We start from the raw sequence: 8,947 nt of genomic DNA, 5'->3' as shown, positions 1-8,947 counted from the left end.
CAGGCTGGGGCCGGCGCCGTGGCTCACTTGGTTAACCCTCCGCCTGTGGTGCCGGCATCCCATATGGGCGCCGGTTCTAGTCCCGGTTGCTCCTCTTCCAGGCCAGCTCTCTGCTGTGGCCCGGGAAGGCAGTGGAGGATGGCCCAAGTCCTTGGGCCCTGCACCCACATGGGAGAGACCAGGAGAAGCACCTGGCTCCTGGCTTCGGATCAGCGCAGCGCACCGGCCATCATTTGGGGTCATTTGGGGGGTGAACCAATGGAAGGAAGGCCTTTCTGTCTGTCTCTCTCACTGTCTAACTCTGCCTGTCAAATAAAAAAAAAAAAAAAAAGCTTAGCGGGCCCTTGCTGCCGTCTATACCCTCCTCCCCCAATAAACATCGCCCGGGTTTGGGTGCACAAGCGGAGTGATAGCAGGCAGTGATTGTAAAGGTTACAGCCAGGACGAAGTTAAAGATCCTCAGGCCGCGTCGCACGGGCTTCACGCTGGCGTTCGTGCATTTACCTTGCCCTGCGATGCAGGGGTGTTCACTCGTGTGCTTCCAGCGGTTGCTGCCTCTCACCCAGGATGTGTGTCCACTCCTAGCGCTGCCTCTGTCGCCACCATGTGTTTTAGATGGCATTTTGGGCATGTCGCCGGGAAGGATCGTGCCGCCGATGAACGGGGCACCCATGAAGATGCAGCGTTTGATATGATGCTGGGGCATTATTTGCAGGTTTCATAAGATTTATTTATTTTTATTTGAAAGACAGTTACAGAGAGGCAGAGGCGGAGAGAGAGAGAGAGAGAGAGAGAGAGAGAGAGAGAGAGAGACCTTCCATCTGTTGGTTCACTCCCCAAATGGCTGCAACGGCCAGAGCAAAGCTGATCTGAAGCCAGGAGCCAGGAGCTTCTTCCAGGTTTCCCACACGGGTGCAGGGGCCCAAAGACTCCACTGCTGTCCCAGGCCACAGCAGACAGCTGCATCAGAAGTGGAGCAGCCGGGACTCAAACCGGCACCCTTATGGTGGCTTTACCCACTACGCCGCAGCGCCAGCCCCTGGCAGGTTTCTTTGAAGTGTGGTTGCTATGTGCCAGGGTCCAGGCAGGTCTGTATATGGTGTAACATTTCTTTGTTTTTTAAGATTTATTTTATTTATTTGAAAGAGTTACAGAGAGAGAGAGAGAGAGAGAGAGAGAGAGAGAGAGGTCTTCCATGTGCTGGTTCACTCCCCAGATGGCCACAATGGAGCCAGGAGCTTCCTCCGGGTCTCCCACGTGAGAGCAGGGGCCATCCTCCACTGCTTTCCCAGGCCAGAGCAGAGAGCTGGATCGGAAGAGGAGCAGCCGGGACTTGAACCGGCGCCCATATGGGATGCCGGCGCTTCAGGCCAGGGCTTTAACCTGCTGCGCCAGCTCGCACCCGGCGTACCATTTCTTGTCTTTCCTTGGAGTTGCTGGTTTGCCTAGCGTGCTGCAGGGCACCCTCTGTGCTCTGCCGCAGTAGCTGCTGGAGAGAGAGCGCCGCTTCCCGTGAGCAGTGACTGCGCTCACTGGTGTGCAGGCTCCCTGTGAAGTTCCTTCCAGCCGGATGGCACTCTGCCCTCGTTGCGGAGGGCCGTACCTGCTTCCCACTCACTTTCCAACACGCTTGTTGCCATTTCTCATGGCCCACGAATCGGTGACAACGTGGATAAGTTTCTGGTTTTCCTGCCGTGGTCGTCTGACGGCTGAGCCTCCCCCAGTTGATTGGGCAGCTCTGGGCTCTCAGTGCTGCCGCCTTGCCGGTCGCTGTACCTGAGCACGTGGACGCTGGTGCACCTGTCAGGACGGGGCCCATGTCCCAGTGCCGTGAGGACGGCGCTGCCCCTACCCGCGATGCCTGGTCGTCATCTTTGAGCAGGCTGTAGCTCTTCAGTGAGGGCAGCTGCATCGCCCAGGGGTGACCTGTCGTGGTCCATACGTACCATTTCCACGCCAGGACTCCGGCTGATTCATCTGGTGTCTTTGCGACCCATTCATTGCAGGCAGACAGATGACAATGGATGATGATCGTGGCACCCGTACCCGTCAGAGGCTCCATATGCTGTAAGGCCTCATATGTTAGCCAAGCATAAATGCCAGGTAGTGGTGTTACGTGAGAATTGCATGGCCCAGACTCTTAGTGGGAGGAAGCCTATTATGGTCTGTATGTATTCCTTTTACCTTTTCTAGTGCTGATTGGTATTCTGTGTGCCAAGAAAAAAAAATCTCCAAATTTTCTAACTACTTTATAAATGGACTTTAAAATAACATGTAGCCGTCCACATCATTCTCGCGAGATTCGCCGCCTCCACACCAAGCTCCTGTGTCTGGCAGAGCCAGTGTGAGACCAACAGCTAATCCATCCCTGCTGCCTGGATAATCAAAAGTTTTGGCCGCACCTGTGAGCAGGCACGCGTGCACGCATGCACACACACACACACACACACAGAGGCCAGACTAAAAGCACAGCCCATGGCACTGAAATTGATCAATAAGGAACTTGGGGATTCGGCCAGTGACCCCGTACACACTGTTCTGCAGGTCCACGGGAATGGTATGTTTCACTGGCAAGCTACAACGATGCGGCCTAATGACAGCCCATAGCAAGGCGGTGTATTCTTTTTGACAATGCATCTTCCTGCAGACCACCTAAGGTCACATTTACAACAGGAATTTCCCATCTGAATGTAAACAGCAGTGGCAGCGTTCGTCTCGCTGCGCTGCGATCACAGGGCTCTCCTGCACGATTTCTAAACGCTCTTTCATCCATGTGTTCACTGCACAGATCTATAAAACAGACAGAGTTGAAGTCAGAACAACCTGCATTATAGCTGGGATAGACTTAAAAAATAACATTTAAAAATGGTATATGGGGACCGGCATCGTGACGTAGAGCGTTAAGCCACCACCTGTGACACCGCTGCCATCCCGTATCGCTGCTGCTTCAATCCGTCTCCCTGAGAACGTGCTGGGAAAGCAGCAGAAGATGCTCCAAGTGCTTGGGCCCCTGCACCCACATGGGACATCTGGAAGAAGCTCCTGGCTTCAGCCCGGCACTGCCTCGGCCATTGCAGCCATCTGGGGAGTAAGCCAGCGGATGGAAGATTCTCTCTCTCTCTCTCTCTCTCTCTCTTTGTAATTCTGCCTTTGAAATAAAAAAAAAAAAAATTGGGGGCTGGCATTGTGGCGCACCGGGTTAAAGCCCTGGCCTGCAGTGCCAGCATCCCATATGGGCACTGGTTCTAGTCCCAGCTGCTCCTCTTCCGATCCAGCTCCCTGCTGTGGCCTGGGAAAGAGGCGGAATGTGACTCAAATCCTTGGGCCCTGCACCCATGTGGGAGACCCAGAGGAAGCTCCTGGCTCCTGGCTTCGGATCGGCCCAGCTCTGGCCATTGTGGCCAATTGGGGAGTGAACCAGCGGATGGAAAACCTCTCTCGCTCTCTCTCTGCCTCTCTGTAACTCTACCTTTCAAATGAATAAATCAATCTTTTAAAAAGTATGTAATACTGTAATATAGTTTCTCTGTCATTGGTAATATTTTCCGTAGTCTTGGATATCCAAGCAAAGTTTTACCTGCCAATCCCCAACTGAGACTGCATATGTAGTTTCTGTGTTTGGAGTTTGTTTTAGTAAACCTACCTAAAAGGTAAAATATGAGGGTGATTTTTCAATAACTGTGTGGTCTGTTATCCCTGGGTTATTACATTAGTGATGCCTGGGGTCTCCATCATTTTTTTAAAGATTTATTTATTTATTTGAAAGGCAGAGCTACAGAGAGGCAATTGCAGAAAGAGAAAGAGAGAGGGGGAGAGAGAGAGAGAGAGAGAGAGAGAGAGAGAGAGAGGTCTTCCATCCGCTGGTTCACTCCCTAGGGGGCCACAATGGCCGGAGCTGCGCTGATCCGAAGCCAGGAGGCAGGAGCTTCTTCCACGTCTCCCAAGTGGGTGCAGGGGCCCAAGGACTTGGACCATCCTCCACTGCTTTCCCAGGCCATAACAGAGAACTGGATCGGAAGTGGAGCAGCCGGGACTTGAACCAGCGCCTGCACGGGATGCCGGTGCTCCAGGTGGCGGCTTTACCCGCTATGCCACAGTGCCCACCCCCATCATTTTTTTTAAGAAACCCCTAAATTGCTCCTCTTCCAGTTGTTCCTGTTCTGTTTATTGCTTATATTCCAAGGTCTCCCAGAATTCTGTTCCCACCTTGGTGTCGCCTGCTCTTCCTGGCTTTGCCATGCGCTCCCATTCGTTCTCCATCTACTACTGTTACTTCCGCCTCCGGATTTGGTGTTGGTGTGCAATGTGAGCCACTGTGGATCACGACAGGAATGGAGTCTCCATCCTTTCTGTTTACTCGCGAGAGCTAGGAGAGGCTGCCGGTTCTGCTGATAACCTGCCAACCTTTAGCACGCACTGTCTGCCCTCGCGGATCTGATGCTGCCACAGCAACTGCGTCCGGTGACTGTTTGTCTGACACAGTCTTGCCTTGTTTATGTTCCCTGCGTGGGCCACTGCGTCTCTCTCCTGCAAGGTGACGACCGCAGCCTGTGTCCCTGCCTCTCCAGTGGCCCCTTGGGCCTCCCGGAGCTGGGCGGGAGCCTGAGTCTGCAGCCCTCTGTGTTTACCCTTCCAGTCCCGGCTTTCCCCGGGTTCCAGCGCTAGCGATGTCTGGGTTTGCTCGCTCCCTACAGCTCTTCAAGAGCCTGCTTGGGGTCTGTGGGCCATCAGTTACTGTGGCAACGCTGAGTGGGCACTTGGGAGAGGAAGTGTGGTTGCCACTGTCAGCAGGAGGCTCTCGCTGCAGCCCCGGAAATGGAGGCTGTATGTTCAGTAGAGCCGAGGGTCTCCGAGAGAGCCGGGGGCGAAGGGAAGACAGGACGCCACCCTTGCCTTTAGCCAGGCTCGCCAGGTTGCCAATGTGACCTGGGAAGACAATGGAAGGCGCTGTGGAAACAGGGCGTGGAGGCCTCCCCTCGGCTTGGCTTTTCTGCTGAGTCACTGCCTTCGTGGCCGCCGGAGATAGCTGCCTCCCCCTCGGTTCCCGCGTTTCTAAGGCAACCAGCGAGCGAGGCGGAGAAGCCATCAGCCTGGGCTCCGAGGAGACTCCACACCGGCCACCAGGTTGGCTTCATTCTTTCCATGCAGAATATTTTTAGAGCATGTTAGAAAAAACGAGAGAGAGAGCGCGCGCACGCCTTGCCTTTGGCACACCCACCTGCTCTTTTGTGAAAGCCGACGGCACAGAAATGCACAAAAGAAGAAAAACCCTTCTCCTGGCTCCACGGCAACTCCGCTCCCGGACTCCCGAGTCCCCGCCTCACGCTGCCCCCGCCGTCCCGCACCTTGCAAGACGGCCGTCCCCGTGGGCGGACAGGAACCTGACTTTGGTTTGTGCTGTCGTGAACAAGTCCGCACCCTCACATGCGGGAATCTGAGCGTTGGATGCGGAGGAAGCTCAGCAGAGCCGCAAGCATGCACACATGGGCGCCTGGGCCCCTGCTTGCCACCCACGTGGGTCCGGCATCCAGCCTTCAGCCTGGCCCAGCCCTGGCTGCTCTGAGCACTGGGGCAGCGACCCAGTGGATGGAAAATATTTCTCTCCCTCTGCCTTTCAAGTAGAAGAAAAGTTTAAAAACCAAACAAAACATTTTTTTCAAGAGGTTCGGGGACACACAGAGGATGGTGCTGCTTCTCAGGAATTTGGTGTCTGGCCATTTTGTGGCCTTTTTAGGAGGGCTTGGCAGTATCGTGGTGCATGCTGGGAGTGCAAGTGTCAGCCCTGGTGACCCTGTTGTAATGATATGATCATTGGCTGTGGGCCTTGGTGGGGAGGCGGGCGGCAGCCATGTTGAATGTTTTCAGCTGCTGCTGGATGGGGCTGCAGTTTTGCTGCGACAGATCTCGGATCAGAAAAGCACATCTTGTTACTTACGCCACCGGGTCTTCTTTCTATTACTGGGGTGAATTCTTTCCATACTGGAGATGTATCCGTCTGTGTCCTGGTTTGTGATGTTTTTCTTTCGTGTTGTTCCTTGCTTTCTATGCAGAGGTGGATCATTGACATGCTTTCTTCCAGCATGAGTTTATCTTTATAATGTTTAAATGTTTTTGCACAAAAGAACAGTGCCCCAGAAATAGAGGATGCCTGTCCTTCTCCAAGCTACCAGACATTCAGAAGTGGGAATCTGACAGCTCGTGCTGACTGCGCTGCAAAGAAGACAGCAATAACCAGGCGAAGATAACTCCGCTCACCCCAAAATCTCCAACCGCAAATTTCAAGTCACCCTGCTAAGTCAGTGTTGGCTTGGGGGCAGGTGTTCGGCATAGCAGCTAAGATGCCCCACGGGATGCCTGCATCGCCGTATCAGAGTGCTGGGCTTCAGGTCCCACTTCTGCTGCTCATTCCAGCTCCCTGCTAATGTGCACCCTGGGAGGCAGCAGGTGATGGTTCCAGCCCTTGGGTCTCCAGCACCTACATGGAAGACTCCAACTGAGTTCTGAGCTCCTGGCTTCAGCCTGGCCAGCCCTGGCTGTGGCAGGCATTTGGGGAGTGAACCAATGGATGGAAGAGCCTCTCTCTCTCTCTCTCTCTCTCTCTCTCTCTCTCTCTCTCTTTTCTTCTTCTCCTTCAATAAACATAAATAAAAACATTTTAAAAATCTTTCCTTAAAAACAAATTACAGCGCAGAATACTAAATACTGGATAACGTTATGCCAGTACGCTTGAAAATCCACACTCACTGGCTTTCTGTGACAAATTACTCGGCCAAGTCTTCTCGAGAAGCAGTACGGGGAACCGGAATCCACCAGGTAAGCTTTGAGAGTACTCCTGCCTGCCTGCGTAGAACACAATGTTCTCGGCTTCCAGGAGGCGGAAGAGGCGGTCCACGAGGTGGAGAGCCAAGTGAGGCTCAAGGTTGCTAAGAAATGGGCTCCCCCAGCCCCTGGAGGTCCTTGCTGGCTAAGCTGCAGGGACAGGGAGGGCGGGGCCCCTGCCTGGTGAGCCTCTGGCTGTTCTTTGTTTTGGCTAAGCCCATGGGGAAGCAGGATCGGCATTTATGCTGGTGGTTCTGCCGCCCTTGTCCCCTAGGGGAGCACCTGGCTTGGATTCCTGCCTCTGGCTGCCAGGTCCAGCTTCCTGTTAGTGCGGACCCTGGGAGGCACCAGGTGATGGCTCAAGTGCATGAGTCCTTGCCGCTCACGTGGGGGCCTGGATTGGGTTCCTGGCTCCCAGCTTCAGGCAGGTCCAGGCCTGTCGCAACCGGCACACACATTTATGGATTGAACTAGCAGATAAAAGGGTATGCACTCTTTCTCCTCCTCAAATACACTTTAAAAAAACAGTGTTAATACTTTGATCAAATTACAGAAACTAAAAATAAATTGGAAAGCAAACCCAACCTACGTTTCTGCCAGTCCCAGAAACTGCTGTTCATCTGGGAAAGCCAGGTTTACTGGACTCGCTGCAGGGGAAGGAACAGGAGGAAGTGCCCAGAGCCTTCGATTTGAGATTTGAACGTGGATGTCAGGGTGGCGCGCACAGCCTGGGGGCGGAGCAGAGCCTCCTCTTCCCTGAGCCCGGATTCCAGGCCCCAGAGGCCATTGGCTTTTGCTAGTGCCCAGCATTGTTGGACATCAGAACAGGAAACTATACCTGCTCCCAGAATTGCTCGTTCAGGGGGACAGGAAGAGATGTTTACTTTCGGTATTGTTTAGCCCAGGGCTAGGAAATGCCAGTTGGTTTCAGATTTCACAACTCAGATCAGCAGCAGAGAACAAAAGGAGAACAATAGACCACTGTCCACTCCCACTCCCTATAAAACCACCGAGATGCCCTGCCGGCCCAGCAGAGCTGGGATCCTCACGGCCTGCACCAAGGGAGCCCTGCACCTGCACAGAGCCTTCACAGCTTCTTGGAAGGGTGAGGCCGCGGGCGGGGCTGTTGGAGAATTTCAGGGTCTGCTTTATGCCAGACTTCTGCCGGGCAGACCTTTGTGGGACTGAGAGAATCTGCTGGGGTGGGTGTCCTGGGGGCTCGCCTCCACTTTCCGACCCGGCTCCCTGCACGTGCACCTGGGAGGCGGCGGCTGATGGCCGAAGTGCTCCCTGGGCTGCTGCCAGCCACGTGGGAGACCCAGCAGGCGTTCCAGGCCCCTGGTTTCAGCCCCGCCCGGCCCCGCCATTCACTCCCCAGGCATTCGGTCACCTTGAAGAACAAAAGGCTATGGGAGGACCCAGCCGAGCAGGAGGCTGCGACTGAGGTGGGAGCTGTGAAGTCCTGTAGTGTTTGCAGGAGTGTGCATTTTCAGAAGTTCCTGCACTAAACAATGAGGGTGCTTGCAACTCTTTCTGCCTAGACAAGAATTCCCTGCCATTGTAGAGTCATGGTAATGCAAGGAGGAAAAAGCAAGGTGCTGGGTGACAATCGGTGCTGCCAGTGCTGCCTGGAGGACCGCGGCTCGCACTGCGGGTCCCATCTGAGTGTCTCACCTACGATGGCGATGGCGCCGTAGCAGCCAGCGTGAGTGCCAGTGCAGCCCCAGGCAGATGGACTTCCAGGCAGGGCGAGCCTGGCGGAGCTCCAAGTTCAGTGTTTGCAAATGGGCTTGGCCTTGGGCTCCGAGACTTAAGGGGAATTTGGTACCGCCCAGCTCCCCCCCCCGCACCCCCCCTGCTAGCACCAGCCAGCTGAAGGTTTGTTAGTCCTTGGCCAAATGAGACTTGGTATTGTAGCGATGACCCGGCTCTCGCCTTGGGGTTGCCTTTTCTCGCTGGTGTTTCCGAACTTGTTTTTACCCGGAAACCCACATGCTTTCCAATGCATTGGCTTCCTCAGCTGATGTACTCTTCACTTTCCAAGGATGGCTGCTGTGAGATTCCCCATCCCGCTTGATCTTCCAGAACCTTCCCATCAAGAGGTGCAGTCCCCTCGATCAGGGGGCAG

General features: G+C 54.5%; 1 long non-coding RNA gene across 1 annotated transcript; it reads right to left on the bottom strand.

Moving 5' to 3' along the window:
- Positions 1-2,597: 2,597 nt before the first annotated feature.
- LOC138847619 (uncharacterized) lies at positions 2,598-5,484 on the bottom strand. The gene is made up of 2 exons (XR_011385501.2): positions 5,219-5,484; positions 2,598-2,790 (listed from the first exon to the last, which is right to left on the bottom strand). It is a non-coding gene; the product is annotated as an uncharacterized LOC138847619 (long non-coding RNA).
- Between the last annotated feature and the right edge of the window lie 3,463 nt (positions 5,485-8,947).

Source organism: Oryctolagus cuniculus, chromosome X, assembly GCF_051225735.1.
Source record: "Oryctolagus cuniculus isolate XC-2025 breed Fujian yellow rabbit chromosome X, ASM5122573v1, whole genome shotgun sequence".
In the NCBI taxonomy this organism is placed as follows: domain Eukaryota; kingdom Metazoa; phylum Chordata; class Mammalia; order Lagomorpha; family Leporidae; genus Oryctolagus; species Oryctolagus cuniculus.
The sequence above is the reverse complement of the archived record's forward strand: the minus strand, read 5'-3'. Positions and strand labels throughout refer to the sequence as shown.